Here is a 17,912-nt window from a genome sequence, read left to right as displayed (position 1 = left end):
ATTCAAAAGGGCACTCTCATTTCCTAGTTCCAGTTATTCTGCTTCTTGAAAACATTTCTCAACAGAAAGGTCTCCTTTATGATAACACCTTATTGTGTTGCATTTCCAAATAACACTTTTCCTTAGGCTAAATTTGTAACTTGCTTTAAAAAGTAAGCACAGGGTGGGATTTGTGAATTACATTTGTATATCATTGGTTTTGGTAGATTGACTCACAAAGCTACTCAAAAGCACAAGTTCTGGTTTAATCTATTTTCAGAGGCACAAAGATGTTCTATGAGTTAGACTAATTTTATTTAGCTATATGAACATACAGTAAGCAAGGCATGCATAAAGGAAAATATTGAAATATTTTACAAATAAATTCATATTTTTGTTTTTAAAATATTTTGAAAGGTCATAATTGATAACTCTTTCCCATGATGACATTTTTTTGTTATACTGCTAAGATATCATATTCCTATGATGGCATTTTTTGTTATATTGTTAAGATATCATAAGAGAAATAGCTCCATGAATCAGACAAAACATAAAAAGTAAATGCTCATGAGAATGAGTTACTGGTTGTCATTAGGTTTTTATTAAATGAAAGGACAGTCTTATAATCAGTGGGTTCTCACATACCTTAGGTGATTTTTTCCCATTTTAAAATATAAATAAATCATAAACTTTTTATTCCATAGTTAACAGTAGTTTTGTATTCATTACTAAATATTTTGTAGACATAAATTGGTGAGCTTAGGCAGACTAATTTGATGCTAAAACTAATTTGAATGCTTCATTTTGTGCTACATCTACAATTTTCTTTATTCTTGCCATCTACTCTTCAATTTGTCATTAATGCTAGAAGAGGCATCTTATATTCACTGATACTTCAGAATGCTAACAAGATAAGTGAGCATTGAAAAAGGTATTATGTATTTAAAAATTCAAATACAGTAGGTGTCTTCTTTTCAAAGAAACATCATAGAAAATGCGGAAAAGTGTCAGCCAGTGCAATAAAAGTTCATTGTTCCTTAAGGAAATTCTGACAGTAGAATAAAATATTACTGTAGCAAAAAGTGGAAATATTCTACTTTACTTTAAACAAAGTGAGAAATACATTTTCAAGAGGAGAATTAAGGGTGGTATTTAAATTTACTTCATTACTCATTGGGTAGGAATATGGAAGTGGGGAAATAAAATGGTTTTGGTAGATTGTTGGATGTAAGACTATTTATTAGAAATTTTATATTGTGAAAGGAGAATCAAATACTTTCTACAGATTTTTTTCTGACTCTGGTGTTCTGAAAAATATGAAATGTTTATTAGAAAGGAATGCATATATTGCATTAAGCTGCCTTTACTTGGGGAATAAGATGCACCTTTTTGCATATGTTTTTACATGAATTATGGAAGACATTTTGTGTTTATTGTAGTAGAAATGAGAGACGTGAATTTAAGAGAATGATTTTTCAGATTATTTTCTATGAACACCTTTCAGAGCAAATAATATTTTGTTGTTATGACCTTAGAAAAACAATGAGTATAAATAATTGTTTGAGAATCAGTGTTGATGATTGTCATATAAACAAGATATGCTGACAAAACCGTCTTATCCAACACAGATCCCCCATTAAACTATAGTGAAATCTATACATTTGCAAAATAGAGGAGAATAAAAATTAAAGCCCAATTTTTTTAGGGCTTTCTATATAGCTGTCACTGCTTTAGACATATATTCGAGGTACTTTATTCTCCCTCCCTCCCCTAAAAATTTCTAACAAATTCCAATGATTTGAGTTGAAATAGTCTTGTGATTTAGAAGTGAGGTACAAAGAATGGTGAAAGACTGACATAGATATAATTTATGGATGAAACTACATTGTAGATTCAAAATGAAAACAGCATTTTTAGTTAGCTTGGAATAACATTGGTATCCACTGTTGTTAAGTTCAAAACTTTGATTTTGTGCATCAGTATTTTGATAATGTGAATTTTAGCCATGTAGCATGCTTGGCAAATAAGGTTCCTAAAACACAACCATCTGATTTTGATAACATGTTATTTTTCTTGTCCTAGACTGATTCCAGGACATCAACTATTGAAATCTGCAGTGAGATATAACTTTCTAGGAACAACATAATTCCATTCCTTTTCCAAAATATTTCAATGATTTGTGATTTCAAAATTTGGCTAAGATTATTAATTTTTTAATCTGGGTTTCCCACTATAAAAGCAAACAAAACAAAAACCACATTAAAAATGATGCCCCAGTCGAACCGTGTGTTTCTTTAGCTGTAATCTGGAGAACAAAGCTTAAAATTTATGGAAGAAACAGTGCAGTGCAGTAATGGAGTTCTAACATGCTGTTTCTATGTTTGCTTGCTCTGAATTTAAACAATGGTAATGTAATAGAATGCTGTCTTGTACATACTGATGGTTAATGTATCAATCATGAAACCTGGAATTACTTGCCCAGTCTGATTGCTGAAGAATTTAAACATCATATCCAGGAGTTTGGAAATGAAGCTGAACTATCCAAACTGCCCTCTTAAAGGTATCCAGGGAAAGAGATATTTTTAAGACCAACCAAACAAAAAAAATGAAAACAAAAACTTCAGTGCTTTGAACTAGCATAGTGTTGCCAAGAAAATCGTTATAATTATCCAGCACTCTGCTTAAAAGTTGGATGATAGAAAACAATTTTACTTTTTTTAGGTTGATTGTAATCATGTTGTTCCACTACTTTAATCGTTAAAAAAATTTTTTGTTGTAATCATGTTTCCTTTTTCTATAAATACGTAAAAAGAACTTCTTGCTATTTTTATCTACCAAAGGAGAATGTAAAGTTGTTTATACTCCCTGATACTTTGAGAAAATGCATTAGTATTTCTTGAATATGAAACAGAACTTCAATCACATGAGTGTAGAAACACGGCTTTAGGCAGGTATTTGAAAAAGATTATATCTTAATTTTGAAACTACCTAGGGAATATATAAGCACTAAAGTCACATTTAAATAGATTTATTTTCTTTCTCTGGCATTAAATTACAGAACACATATCATTACTTTCATAATCTGACTTTCAAAATTTACTCACCTTTTACACCATGTTGATTAACTCATTTCCTACACAAAGGAGTAAGTGTTTTGAATTTGGTGTACATTGTATTTTATTGAGGAAAGAATGGCATGTTCCAATTTTATACTATATTCTTTAAGCTGCTTATGACTTACTAACATTACTAACAGAATTTAAAAAAAAAACCCTCTTGATTTCTTGGGACATAAAGGGAGTATAAAGGACCTTTATAATCACAACATGACATAACTTTTTCTTCCTGAATTTTCATTCAAATGCTTATTTGTATATTTTATCTTGAAAAAATGTGAGTAGGATTTTGTCTGTCATGTATGTACATTAAAATCAGAGTATTATTTGAAGTGTTCTTTAATGTAAAAGTATTTAAAAGAAGTTCATGCTGTATTTAGCATTTCAAATTAGTATAATTCTTGGGTATATTCAATATAGATAATATTTTAAACACATTTATGTTAAAATTTAGTGTTCCTATTGATTTAATATGGAATCTCTTATACCTCCAATGCTGTCAAGTTCCTTGAACGTATGTGCTATCTGGCTGCTTAAACAGTTAATAGCTGATTATAATGTCTGTGAGTGTAACTACTTTTACTGGTAATGAGAGATGTTACTTTAAGTACAATATTATATTGCAAAAGATAATTGTAGAAAAATGTTAAAAATTAAAATTTACCTTGGTACAAGTTATTCACATAGAACAATTTTACAGTTCTACCACATTTCTTTCTCATAAATTAAATATTTTGTTTAATTCATATCATTCCCAAGAATGTCAAAATTGAGCCAATTTAGTGTACCCCTAAAGTCATTGCCCTGTAAGTATCAAGATATACTAAAAGTGTGAGTTTCTAAAATCCAGAGTCTCAGTTTACTTGTAAATAAAATAATGAAACTCAAGAAAGTGAATCAGGAGTGTAAATGTCCTATAACAAACTGCCATAGCTTCATTATCATTTGTGTATGTACTTATTATGTAAATGCATTTAAAATGATATGTCATGGCTACCTCGATCTCTCAGTTTCTGTACACTGTGTGAGTTAAGGGAGAATACTTCATATTTCTTTCACTGTGTGCCCATTCCTTTGTGACTGTAAAGAGAAAATCTCCTCATCACCCCTTTGTATGTATGAAGAAGAAATATCTTGGAATAATTATCCAGAATCTCTTTAAAGCATTCCTCAATGGTTTTGTGTGTCGTCTTTGCAGAAGATGAAAATAGAAACTTTATTTTTAAAGCTGTAAGTTATTCCATCTCTCAGAATGCAGCTTCTGTGAGAAAGGAACTTCTAAATTGATTTCTTTCCTACTCTTTGTGCTAAAATATTTACCCATAAAGGCCAATGAGGATTGGAAATAAACAGTGTTTAAAATTGGGCCATCAATGAAAATGGATTTTAATTTTGTCTATTTAACTGTCCTTCATCTATTCTTTGCTTGTGTTTAAAGGAATAATATTTCCATTTGAGAATAATATGGAAGGCATTGTAGCTAGCTTTTCACAGAAGCCAAGCAGGATTAAAATTTGCATTTCCTGCTTGTTTCCATCTTACCAGTTAAAATAGTGGCACTTGTAGTTTAGTTGATGCTATTATTATATGTTTCTAACCCCTTGTGTTGGCATTAATGGCCACTTGGAATATTCTCAATGAAGTGTCCTTGGCAGTCTCTGTGGTTCTTATTCTAGTCAATGAATAGAAAAAGACAGAAAGATACCAAATCTTAAGATTAGTATTGTAGATATAAAAAACTTTTTGTGAACTTAAGTTATTGAATCAGAAGTAGACTGATTAGCTACAGCATACTTTATACTTTCTACCCAGCAAGCATTCTAAGAAATACTAATTTTAAATTAAAATCTCTAGTACATAAATTGAAAATAAAACAGTGAAATGCATTCCTTCATTTTACTTTAAATATAAAACTTTATTTTTAAATTTAAGACATTTAAAAAGAATATTTGGACAATATTTATTGTTTATTTTGGACAATATTTTATGTTCAATGATTTAAGTGTACCATTATAAAACAATTTAAATTTCATATGTTAAGTAGTCTTTAATGTATATGTATTCTGTTTTTTCTGTTGACTACCCTGTCTATATTACCAATGAAAATGCATGCACTTCAGAACAACCCTTAAACACTGAACTTTGATTTAATCAGGTAACCACTATTTTGTGCAATATTTACTATTCATTCCAATATAAAATACTACTGCCTCATTTTCCTATTTTATCCCCTATGATCCTCACTGTTTAATTAGGTGTTGTAATTGTACATCTAGCTGAGTGTGATGTGAAGCCTGATATCAACTGCAATGCTACAGACGCAGACCTTATGAACTCTCATATGACTAAAGCCACACTCTGTAAATGCTTCCTGTAGGTGCTCTTGTGTAAAGACATTTTCTTAGATGTTGTGGAGTTTACTCTTTGTTTATTTGAAGTATTATTTAGTTTTCTAGCATATTCAAAGGTGCTGTGATAACTGAAAACTGTATGTGTTATACAAATCACTATTTAAGAAAAAGAACTATGTGCAATTTGTTTTTTCACTCATTAAGGGTGTTCATGAGATTTGTGATTTAATGGGGTATTTATAATTAGGAATAGACTTCAAAAATTCTAGAGTAGCTATAGGCTTTTATTTTATTATACATGCAAAACACAATCATTTAAGAAAAATTCAGAAAATTGCAGATAGATTTTAGATGAAGAATTTTAAAGTTATTTGTTTTTATTGCCATTTATGTAAGTAAATTCTTTATAACTTACTTAGTAATTCTGTTTGAAGGCTCTATAACTTTTGGAAGTGGTGCATTTTAATCTTACAGTATTATTCTCTTCATTTTATATTATGAACTGCACAAGATTTTTTACACTTATTGAATATCAACATATTTATTATGCATATTATTTATTTTTATAGATGTGTGATTGGACACAATCATGTAATAGCATAGTTTGATTAGTTGGCAGTGTAATACAGAGGCATGCTACATATCTCTACCATAAGATTAACTTCCCTTCAGGTAAAATATCGTTTTCATTAAAAAACTTTTTTAATTAATAAGAACGCCATCTTCATTTCCGCCACACTTTCCTTTATCAGGCACAACCAAGTAATTTAATTATTTCCAAGAATTCTTACAACCAACTCTTTTACCTCTTCCATATTATAGATTTTCTCAATTAAAATTACTTAAACTGTACCTTTTTAGATAGCTAATTATTCACACATATACACATTCTATCCAATTAGAAATAAAACTTTTTTAAGTGGAAATATCACATTTCATTAGAATTCAGTTAGTCAAATTTGCATAATAATGAAAATGAAGTATTTCAATGAGTTTCTTGGAAACATTTACAATTCCTTATACTTTAGCTTTATATTTATTGATTATTCACTTATTTATTTCATAAAGCATTACTCACTTTGAAAGTCAATGTTTCTAAAAATTTTCATTATTTTACCTCAAAACTTGATGAGAACATTAAATGACAAAATAACACTTTAATTTTACACTTAATTAGGGAAAAGTTTAAAAATAATGCTTTTACCCTGTTCAGTCACAGTTAAAAGTAAACAAATGTGCAATTCTGATAAAAGTACTTTTACAGAAATGCATAAAATACTTTAACATGTATCTACTTGTTTTATTGCATATTAATTCTAACTTAATTACATAATCAATGTAGATCACCATTTCAATTATGCGTTATTAAAAGAGAATTAATCATAAACATTGTTATCTTGCACAACAAAATTTCCAGGAATTCAATTACATAGCTCAAAGAGTTGTTCAGTGTCACAAGCTTGAAGTAATTGAAAATTTAAAAAATTTTGACCAGCTCTTTTGGCATGTAAACACATAGATTTATTTTCAAGAAAGGCTTGCATGAACTCTGGAAAATTAGTCTATGAGCCCCTAAATGAGAAATCATATGATTATTTCATTATTATTTTCAATCATTTGATCACAGTCACTCAAAACTCATTGTCTGAATCTAGAGTAGTTGATGTTTAACAACAAAGTTCCACAAGGTACTACAATTCAACTTTACATTTATAAATTTTATTTGTTTATAATGTTACACACACATTCATTTCAAAATTATAGAAATTATAGGGAATATACAATTAAGATTTAGGTTTGGAAACTGAAACATAAGCTTTTATCTCATGTCTAGAAATAAAAAAAAAACTTATTTGTGTGCCTAAAGGAAAATTGATTTTAATTTTATGTTGAAGTAATTATAAAATAGTTTGACTAAAATGGATTAGTATATGTATAAACATACATATGTCTGCATATATGCATGTATGTGTTTGTAAAATTTCTATCAGAAAACAGTGATAGAAACTTCATTTTAAAGATAGCTTGGTCTAAGATGACACATCTACATTTACAGTGATATTGTCTCCTTTTAAAGCGTTATGTCCCACTTTAAACTATAATCATCCTTTATCCCTTATATCATCCAATATATCATCTTTCATTTGGTGAAGCTCCTGTCATATTAAGTGCATTCTGAATATGTGCTCATATGATTTTTTCCTTTTAAACCATGTTACCTGGCTGTAATATAATAGCAGTGTGTCTCTTCATCATGTTTCCCTGTTCTGAATGATCAATGTCCAATAATATTAAAGTATACATGAAAAAATTAAATTCCTTTTTGTTATCTACATACTAGTGTATGTTCTTCCTCTCCTGTACATCAGAAAGCAAAGACAAATTATTCTTCAGTAATAGACAACTTCTGCTAAGTTAATATGACTAAAATATATCCACGTAAAAGTCCATTAAATCAATCCTCTTTATTTTGCATTAATACCTTTCTTAATTGTAATACTTGTGAAAATAGAAGAGATATGTAGCTTGCTGTTAATTCTCTGTACAATGTCAAATTTTCAGTTTCAGCTTTCTATAGTATTATAGGTCTAATTCATGTTTTCACCCATCATCATTTATATGCATACACACCTTACTATGTATATGTACATGCACACATTTTTGTAGATTATGGATTGACATGCATCATAGGAATAATTGAGGATATCATATAGAAAATGTGTACAATTTAATGTAATTTCTGTTTCTGAGTGGAGTTAGTACTAAGAATGGTATTTGAAGAAAAACTGTAACATTAAAATTGTGAAGATTCAAAATTCAAGTGGACACATAACAGTCACCTTAAAATTTTTGCTTTTCTTTGTATTTTGTAGCTGTGATTTTAAAAAAGAATAAACAGGTTTTGTGTGAATAAATTAGAATGAATATTATAGAGCATCTTTCAACTGGAATACATGTAGACACTAACACCTGGTTGTATTTTATGTAATTTTGATGCATAAAGTGTGTATAATCTGTATTAAGTGAATATCTATAAATAAAGTTGTTTCTTCATTGCAATAACACATCTTCTGATATTTTTTGAAGTGGTTGGTGTCAGCAGGGGCTACCAATTTCATTAACATCATCAAAGATTCTAAAATATTTTATCTCAATAACATCCTACATTCCTCATAATATAACACATTACTTATGTTGAATTAACCAAAAATTTACTGACACTCATATTCACCAACATTGTGAGGTAACTGATCCTTTTCAAATCACCTAGAACAATGAAGAAGACAAAATTAAATTGTTTACTAAAGTTTTAGTTTTGTGCATTTTTCGTAATTTAATTCATTGAATATTGGTAATATGATATAATTTGTTAACCAACATATTAAATAAAACGTGCTACATGATGAGATTTACCATGTGTTCAAATCAGACTAAATATTTCTCAAACTTCTACTGCAAGCAAGATAATGTGGAGAATGTTGTTGATTACAGTGAGGGATTGGCCATGAGGGGTAAGGATGCAGGGCAATTGAGGCCCTTGATGGCTGCTATTAAAACCTAATGCCCAAGGAATTTAACTGCAAGTATGTTTAAAAAAAAAAAAACTCTGTATTTTTCTGTACATAAAAATCTCCGAGTATACCAGATTTTTAAAAAATCACATGAGACAAAATACCAAACCTCAGTTTTTAATCATAATAGTTAGAAATATAAGTGTGTGTGTGTGTGTGTGTGAATATCACTAGTGAATTACCTTGCAAGTATATATTTGGCCCTACCAGGAATGTATTTACCCTATTGCAGAACGTATCAGCAACACTTTCCTCTACTCAGGCACATTCACGTAGATCCACAGGATTTGTTGATCTCACTTCTAAAATACCTCTGACATTTGTCCTTTTGCCACTTCCTTTTTTCAGATCTTCATCACAAGACACTTGTTCCACTATTAACAAATTGTTTTACTTTCTACTTTCTTCTGTCCTTTCAAATTGTTACCCCCTATCCAGAATGTGCATTCTAAAACAAAGATGTGATCAAGTGAAGCCTGTGACAGAAAAGTTCTGGAGTCTTTTTCCATTGCATATAAAGCCTGAGTTTTGCTACATTTTTCAGAGGACTTCACAATGATAACCAGGTCAACTTGTCATCCTATCTCCCACCATTCTTGGCACCCTATATTTTTTTCACAACTACTACCCTCTGTTCCCTGACCATATCATTTACCATGCACTTTTGTGCTTCCAAAAATCTGCACATTTTAACAGAACTAAAATGACAAGGTGCTTTGTATAAGACACTGCTATAGAGACTACAGTTATAACTAAGCCATGATTAGTGATGTAGAAGAGCAATTGCAGGGATAAAGCAAGTTGAGAAATCATTTTAATTCCAGAGAGAATATGATAAACTTGAAAGATTACTACCTGTGGTTTTATTAAAAAATAAAAGAAGACTGGATGATATCCTTTTTCTTTCATGTTTTTCTTATTTCTTAGTGTCGACATAAATAATTCTTATAATATTAAAACCCATCAATTAAATGACTAGATCCTATAATCTTTAAATATTAGTTTCTAGAATCTATTTCCAGAAAATTACTATTACAGTACTTTTATTCACTAGTTTTAGAAATACTTGTTTCAGCTATTTGGATTTACATTACATTTCCTGTTATGGAGTTGTACTCAAAAAGTATCAAAGGAAAGCTTAATTCTTTTTTTTTTTTAATTTATTTTTTTTTTGACAGGCAGAGTGGACAATGAGAGAGAGAGACAGAGAGAAAGGGCTTCCTTTGCCGTTGGTTCACCCTCCAATGGCCCCTGCGACCGGCAGGCTGAGACCAGCGCATCGCGCTGATCCAAAGCTAGGAGCCAGGTGCTTCTCCTGGTCTCCCATGAGGGTGCAGGGCCCAAGCATTTGGGCCATCCTCCACTGCACCCCCTGGGCCATAGCAGAGAGCTGGCCTGGGAGAGGGGCAACCGGGACAGAATCCAGCGCCCCGACCGCAGGCAGAGGATTAGCCTTTTGAGCCGCGGCGCTGGCCGAGGAAAGCTTAATTCATTTGTTGGGCTGGATGTACTCTGTATACATAGGGCTGAGAGAGCCACATACTACTTATAGACATTTTAGCAAAAGAAGCAACTCAGTATGAGATTTTTCCAAAAACATTGCCATTATGCTATATGGCAAGAAAAAGATTTCCTTGTCCTCTGTAGAGATTTTCCAAGTTGTATCATCATAAATACACAGATATTGACAACTATGGTTAGAACATTATATATATTTATATATATATTATTACTGTTTTACTGAGATATAATGGTTACCCCATATAGAAATCATTTTTCATCCCCTCCAAGCTGAAAATCAGTTACCAATTTTGTAAAAACAGATACAGAAGGAAAAAATCATGAGATATCAAATGTAGATGATGTCTGAATTATAACAGAGTAGAGTACTCCTGAAAATTTAGAAACCACATATCTCTACTTAAAACTGCGAGTGACATATTTATATGCAATTTTAAGAAATGTACTTCTTGGCACACACAGTGAAAGCAAATATACCACCTGCTTCCTAGAAATAGAGGAGATGAAAATAAACCACCTAGTTCTTAAATTAGTCCTTTTTTTTTCCTTTTGTCCTCATTATGATGAGGAAAAAAAGGCTTTCTAAATTATATGCAAGAAGCATCCTGGGAGATTGGGTTTTGTTTTGGTTGGGTTCTCTTTCACATCTTTGCTAGACAGTCTTATATCAAGATGCTGGAACACTAGCTTTAGTATAACAAATTTCCAAAGTATCTGATGTTTTGCAAAGATTCAGCACTCACTTCATCTATTTTTGTAAAGAGCACCATCATGAGTAAGAAGATAGCTCACTTATAATTATTGAGGATTGTCTAACCATTCAAGACAAAATAACAGCAGTTATTAACATTCTTAAAGTCAAAGACTATTTTCTTTAGTGCGTACACCTTATGCACTCTATAAAGGGATAGTCAAGTGAATGATTGGATTTAAGGTCAAACACTCAATAGCATTAAAAAAGTAAAGGAGGACCACATTGTCATATTTCAATTGAAAATAAATCCCCCTATATTTGTGTTATTTTACATTTTTTTCTAATTGTTTCCTTCAAGGCAATGAGAGAATTATTATAGAGAATTATTATTCATAAAACATAACTCTTTTCAAAAAATATGATAGAGCCCCAAATTATTTTTCCTTTGATTTTTCTCTTAGAAAAAATTCTATATTAAATGAATGTAACTGAAAAAAGTAGCATAACTAAATGCCAAGTCTGTCTTCACTCTATTCCTATTTCAACTCTTTTTGTGTTTGTGTGTGAAATTTTAAATTTGTTACTGCATTTGTGGTTTCATGGAGAAAAAAAATTTATCCCTTCTGATACGAATCCCCAAGAAAAATTGAATATAGATTTGTCAACATTCCTTTTCTTTAGGTTAGTCTGGTATGTGAAATGTGTTAGACCACCAGACTACCACCTAAAGGTATAGTGATACTAACATAGTGTTGTGTCCTGTCCTTTTTTTGTCTTAAGATTAAGTTTTTATTTTGAACGGCAGAATTACAGACAGAGAGGGAGAGACAGACAGAAATCTTCTATCCACTGTGGTTCACTCCTCAAATAGCTGCAACAGCCAGGGCTGGGCTTGGCCAAATCCAGGAGCCAGGAACTTCATCTTGGTCTCCCACATGCGTAGTAGGGTCCCAAGCAAGCACCTGGGCCACCTTCTGTTGCTTTCCCAGGCCTTTAGCAGGGAGCTGGATCATAAGCTAAGCAACCCAGACATGAGCCAGCGCCCATATGGGATGTCAGCATTGCAGGCCTCAGTTTAATCCACTACACCACAGTGCCACCCCTTGTGCCTTGTCCTGTTAATACACATGAGAAACATACTGTAGGTCAGGCCTCATTTCAGTCAAAGTAACCTTGTGACCACCATGTTCACGGAGAGACATGTATTTTATCTCTTACCTAATTTCCGTCCATCCTGCTAAGATAAAGAAAAACTTAATCACCTGTACAGTTTCTGTGTAAGGTGATCCTTTGTACCCTAGAACACAATTCTCTACTATCCTCTCTTACAATATATTTTTTAAAAGATTTATTTATTTATTTACATTTATTTATTCGGAAGACAGATTTACAAAGAAAATGAGAGACCAAGAGAGATGGAGAGAGAGAGAGAGAGAGAGAGAGAGAGAGAGAGAATGAATCTATCTGCTGGTTCACTCTCCAAATGACCACAATTGCTAGGCAGGTCTGAGCCAGACCAAAGCAGCCTGGAACTACATCCAGTTTCTCATAAGGGTGGCATTTGGGTCATCTTCTGTTGCTTTTCCAGGCATGTCAACAAGAAACTAGATCGGAAGTGGAGCCGCAGGAATTCAAACTGCCACTCATCTGGATGCTGGCTTTGAAGGCAGCAGCTTAATCTGCAGTGCTACAATGCTGGCCCCCCTTATAATACATTTTTATCAATAGTATCACCCTCTGATATACTTCAGTCAAATCAACTGAACTCCTATTCCTTGAGCAGTGGTAACAATATTCATCACAATGTAGATATACAGTATTTGCAGAGTAAAATTTATTTATCCACAAAGCTTGTTATTCTGAAAATATATTTTTCACGTCGACGGAGGTACAGTTTGTAGGGCTAAAACAACGTGATTGAATTGTTTGAACTGAGGTTGAGACAGGGAGAGGGTGCTACTCCTGGAAACATCAAATGTCTAACAGGAAAATGTCACAGCCAAAAGGTTAAAACCATGGATTCTATCATTTCCTCAGTTTCATCAACCTGTTTCTTAGTTTGCCTCTCTGTGGAAATGCCTAGCATTGGCCCTTGTTCAACTCATCATTCTTGAATATTCTTTCCATATTTAACCCTCTCCTTTGTTAGAAACATCGAATAGTCAGATATATTCCCTCTGAAGATGCCCCCTGCCCAAAGGAATGTTACGACTCAGAAAGATCTCCATTTAGGTTCAATTTCCATACAGAGATATATAATATTAACATTATATGCAATACATTTTAAGTGATACACATATAATACATAATATAATTACAAACATTATAAATATATAACATATACATATATTGTGCATATAGATATATGAAACTAGAGTGAATACAACTTAAGTAAAAAATTTAGATCCCAATTTCAAAAGAAAAACTAAGATAAAGATTATATTCTTACAATAGGAACAAGCGTTTCAGATTTCAAGAAACCTTTTACTTGAATTATGCTGATAATGCTCTCAAATCTGCTGCTTTTATTATACTGACTGATCTAAATCTCACGCTTGTAGTATTTTCTAAAATCTTTTTTAAAATTTATTTATTTGAGAGACCAAGAGACTTAGAGAAGGAGAGAGAGAGGGAGAGAGAGAGAGAGAGAGAGCGAGCGCAAGAGCAAGAGAGAGCTCATATTCTGGTTCTTGCCCTACATGCTAACAAGGGCGAGAAGATGGAGTTAGGAGATGGAATTAAGTGTAGCTACTCCAGTGCATATGACCATATCCTAACTGGCAGCTTAACCGCTGAGCCAAACAGTTGCCCACTATAATCTTTATGTGATTTGTAGATTCAGCTGCGATCTTCCTTTATTTTAGAGATAGAATGGAACCTTAGTGATCATGTTGTGTCCTAGTCTACCTCTATAATTTGATAAATGGTGAATACAAGACTGTGAGAGAACTGACCTTTGTTGAGTACCTATTTGTGTCAGACAGTGCACTAAGCACCTTACTTATGTTACTTGTCTATCTCAGGTTACAAAGCTAGTAGCAGAGCAAGGCTCTATAGCTAAGTCTAGTTGACTTAAGTTTCCTTCTACTATTCTATATCACAATTCTGGCAGTACTATGGCTCCTGTGGCTTCTGATAGGAGGTCTACAAGCCCTTCACTTTTAGCACTTTACTTCAAAACCTATTTCTAGATTTTTTCAATTATCTTCAACACTTTCCTAGACTCATTCTCTTCCCTTTCATCTCAGGCACCTGATTTTGTACATGGTTATTTTTTCCCCAGTTTTTACAAAGCTGACAATCAGCATGTTCATTCTGGAAGGTGCTATCATCAGTAGATGTATGCTTAGCAGATGTGTGCCATAAGACAGAATTTTCCATGAATAGGTCAGTTGGAAAAATGCAAATAGCAGACAAGGAAGTCTCTCTTCTTGCAATTTCTCCCCCTTCTGGAACAATCTTTGAATGTAGTGAATACCCAAAAATGTTTGAATGAACTTTCTGCAGGTTATTTGTTGGAATTCCCTCTTCCAAATCTGCTTTTGAAATATTTAAAATAAAATATTAATTCTTATGTCTTGCTTTTGGCAAGCCACAAGATGATGTTGACAAAGGAAGGTATATATGTGTATCACAACATTTAAATGCAGTCTCTATTTCAATTAATAATAAAAAAGAAAAATTTAATAAATTAAGTACAGCTATGGATTTTCAAGCCTGATTAGACACATTGGTAATATCAGAAACATATAATGTGGGTCAATGAGATCAAGGAAATCTATCAAAAGTTGCTAAATGAAGTTCAATGTGAATTTTCATTTTAATTATTTACAATCACTAACTTTTGACTGCATATCAGAAATTTGAAGACTAGTTTGTTTCTGGATTGTGTTTCCTAATTTAACTATTCAATTCATGTGTAGTAATTGATGCATTAATTTTTAATACTGTCCAATAAATAGTATACCATATTATTGAATACATTTGGTTCCAAATAGGCAAAGTTCAACACTTGTTTGGGAAGCTGCATTAACTCCTTAAGACCACTTAGGGAACATATATCAGATGCCTTTGCTGTATTAAATTCTGAAAGTACAAATTTGCAAAAAGAAGAAAAGGATTAATTCAATGAAATTTTGTGACTGTCTGATAGGTGCCGGACATAAGGCTAGACACACTGAGAAGTAAGCTGTGGTGGGACATGCTGGACGTTAGAGTCGGATCATTTTTCAAATCTATATTTGCAGGTTTTTAGATGTACAATCTTTGTCTTCTTTGAAGCTAAGCAGCTTCATATTTCCAATGATATCAAGATATTCAGTTAATATGATTGTGAGGACCAAATGAATAAAAATATACACAGCACAGTATAGACACTAAATAAAGACCCATCTCTGTTGAATAATTCATCTAATCTTACAAGTTAGATATTAATATATACTCACTTTATAGATTAAACATTTGAACAAACTCATCTCATAGAGCTTCAACAATTTGCCCAAGCCCAACTTAAGCCCCTATGCCACAGCTACCTCATAACAAGAGTCTAGGTGATTCTATTTTATTAGCTGCTTAGCTAGAGTTCACCAATACATAGTATGGTTGCCTCTTGATCTCTGCCATTTGTGTCCTTTATAGGGGCCCAAGTAGTGATATTGAGTATTGCTCTGTGCAATGATGTTAAATTTAATACCCCCTCAGTTGTAGGTGGATGACTTTTTCAGTATAACTTGTGAAAACAATTTTATGTTAATAAATGTGAAAATTATTAACAAAGGTGGCTTAGTGCTAGGATCATAAAAACTCACATGAAGATAAAATGAAGGTGATTTGCTTAAGATCATGCAGTTAGATTTTATAGGAATTAGGTGAAGAGTATTAAGTCCCTGCTTTCAGTTCAGAATTCTTCACAATACAGAACAACTTATTTAGTATGTAATAACTTTCTGACCTGAATAACAACTGTATTGAAATTACATTGAATAGTATTAGGATTAGAACAAACTGAAAAGCTTACAAAAATAAAACTTTGCTAGGTGAAAGACCATGGTTGCTGTTTGACTTTCCTGTCTATTAGATCTAGTTGTGACCTTGAGGGGTCATCATCCCCCTCTGAAAATCAGTGTCTTCATTGGTAAAATGGAGACAATGTGCTATTCAGAACCTCAAATGAGGTGATTTTCCACAAAAAAATTTTTTTTTGAAAAACGAGAGCCATATATAAATGATAATTTTTATCAATTATGTGTAACTAAGCATGCCTTTAATACTGCCCTGCAATCTAGTTTCCTCTCTCACAAGACACCAAAAAGGATGGGTTATTGATGACAAATATCTTATTAACAGTTCATGCAAATATCCAAAGTGGCCAACTTTTGATTATCTGTGGGAGTCTAGAAGACTCCTGTGTTTCTGAATGTTACCTTCTAATTTGTGAATTGTATTTTATGAATTATTTCTTTGAATAGGTCATAGCACATGGAATCAAATTCCTTAAAACCTTGGATTTTTCATGACAATTAAGGAAGATGGGATAGCTTGCAGAGGCAAGGAGGAGACCTTTGGAGATGGCAGGTTTATAATAAAATAATAAGAATATGGCTTCTTATTTGATTTCAAAACATTAGCTATTTTTCTCTTTTCCTTTTGAAATTGAAGAAAAACTCCACTATTCCATGTACATATATAGCTAACTTACAAAAGAGAGCTCTTATTAAAAAGTTGTCCAAGATAAAACGTTGAGACAAAATCTCATTTGGAATTTGGCTTTGTTTAGATGATTTGATTACAGTCAAAAAGCTGCTTTTTTTTTTTTTTTCAACAGTTGGGTGACCTCCCTACATTTACCCATCCAAGTAAAGTTCAGCATCAGCTTGTTGGTTCAGATACTGGTTATCAAGCAACATATATATATATATATATATATATAATATCTTATATATTTATATATATACATATATATGTATATATACATATATATATATATATATATGGGGGGGTGTTGGGAGGCATGCATTGTTCATTGTGGTAGCTGCACTGCTCCTGATCCAGCCTCTTGCTAATGCATCCTGGAAGACAGAGAAGGAAGCATAAGTGTTTGGGTCTCTGCCTCCCATGTGGGTGACCTGGATGGAGTTACGTGTTCCTGGATTCAGCCTGGCTCAGCCCTGGTTGTTGCAGGTATTTAGGGAGTGAGCTGGCACATAGAAGATTTCTCTCTCTGTTTCTCTTTCTCTTTCTCTCCTGCTCTTTCAAGTAGAAAAAACATAAACATTTAAAAGCCATATATGTCTCAATATAAGTAGTGTTACCAGAGTTTAGGTGCAACATGATTAGAATTCACATCCTATGGAAACTGAATTGCCTAAAATATAGTATGAAACTTTATACTATGAATTATCTAGAATCTATTAAATAACTTTTTCAATTAAAACTTATGTTTCCATCATAACCTAGTGCTAATCAAATTATTTATATTGGATTAGCAAATTAAACCATACATCTGTAAGTTTCCAGTGGATAGTTGATAGATTTTTCAACTCAGGCGACAATTTTTTAATTGCTACTATGCTTAGTTTTCATGATAAAAAAATGTATGGTAGCCAGCGCTGCGGCTCAATAGGCTAATCCTCCACCTAGCGGCGCCGGCACCCCCCGTTCTAGTCCCGGTCGGGGCGCT

The 17,912-nt window shown here is 32.4% G+C and overlaps 1 protein-coding gene across 6 annotated transcripts in view; it reads left to right on the top strand.

The window, feature by feature from the left end:
* PCDH11X (protocadherin 11 X-linked) overlaps nucleotides 1-17,912 on the top strand; it is a 754,441-nt gene that overhangs the window by 86,045 nt on the left and 650,484 nt on the right. The window lies entirely within an intron of this gene.

Source organism: Oryctolagus cuniculus, chromosome X (genome assembly GCF_964237555.1).
Source record: "Oryctolagus cuniculus chromosome X, mOryCun1.1, whole genome shotgun sequence".
NCBI classification, from domain to species: Eukaryota; Metazoa; Chordata; class Mammalia; order Lagomorpha; family Leporidae; genus Oryctolagus; species Oryctolagus cuniculus.
Note: the sequence above shows the minus strand (reverse complement) of the source record. Positions and strands in the feature narration are given on the sequence as shown.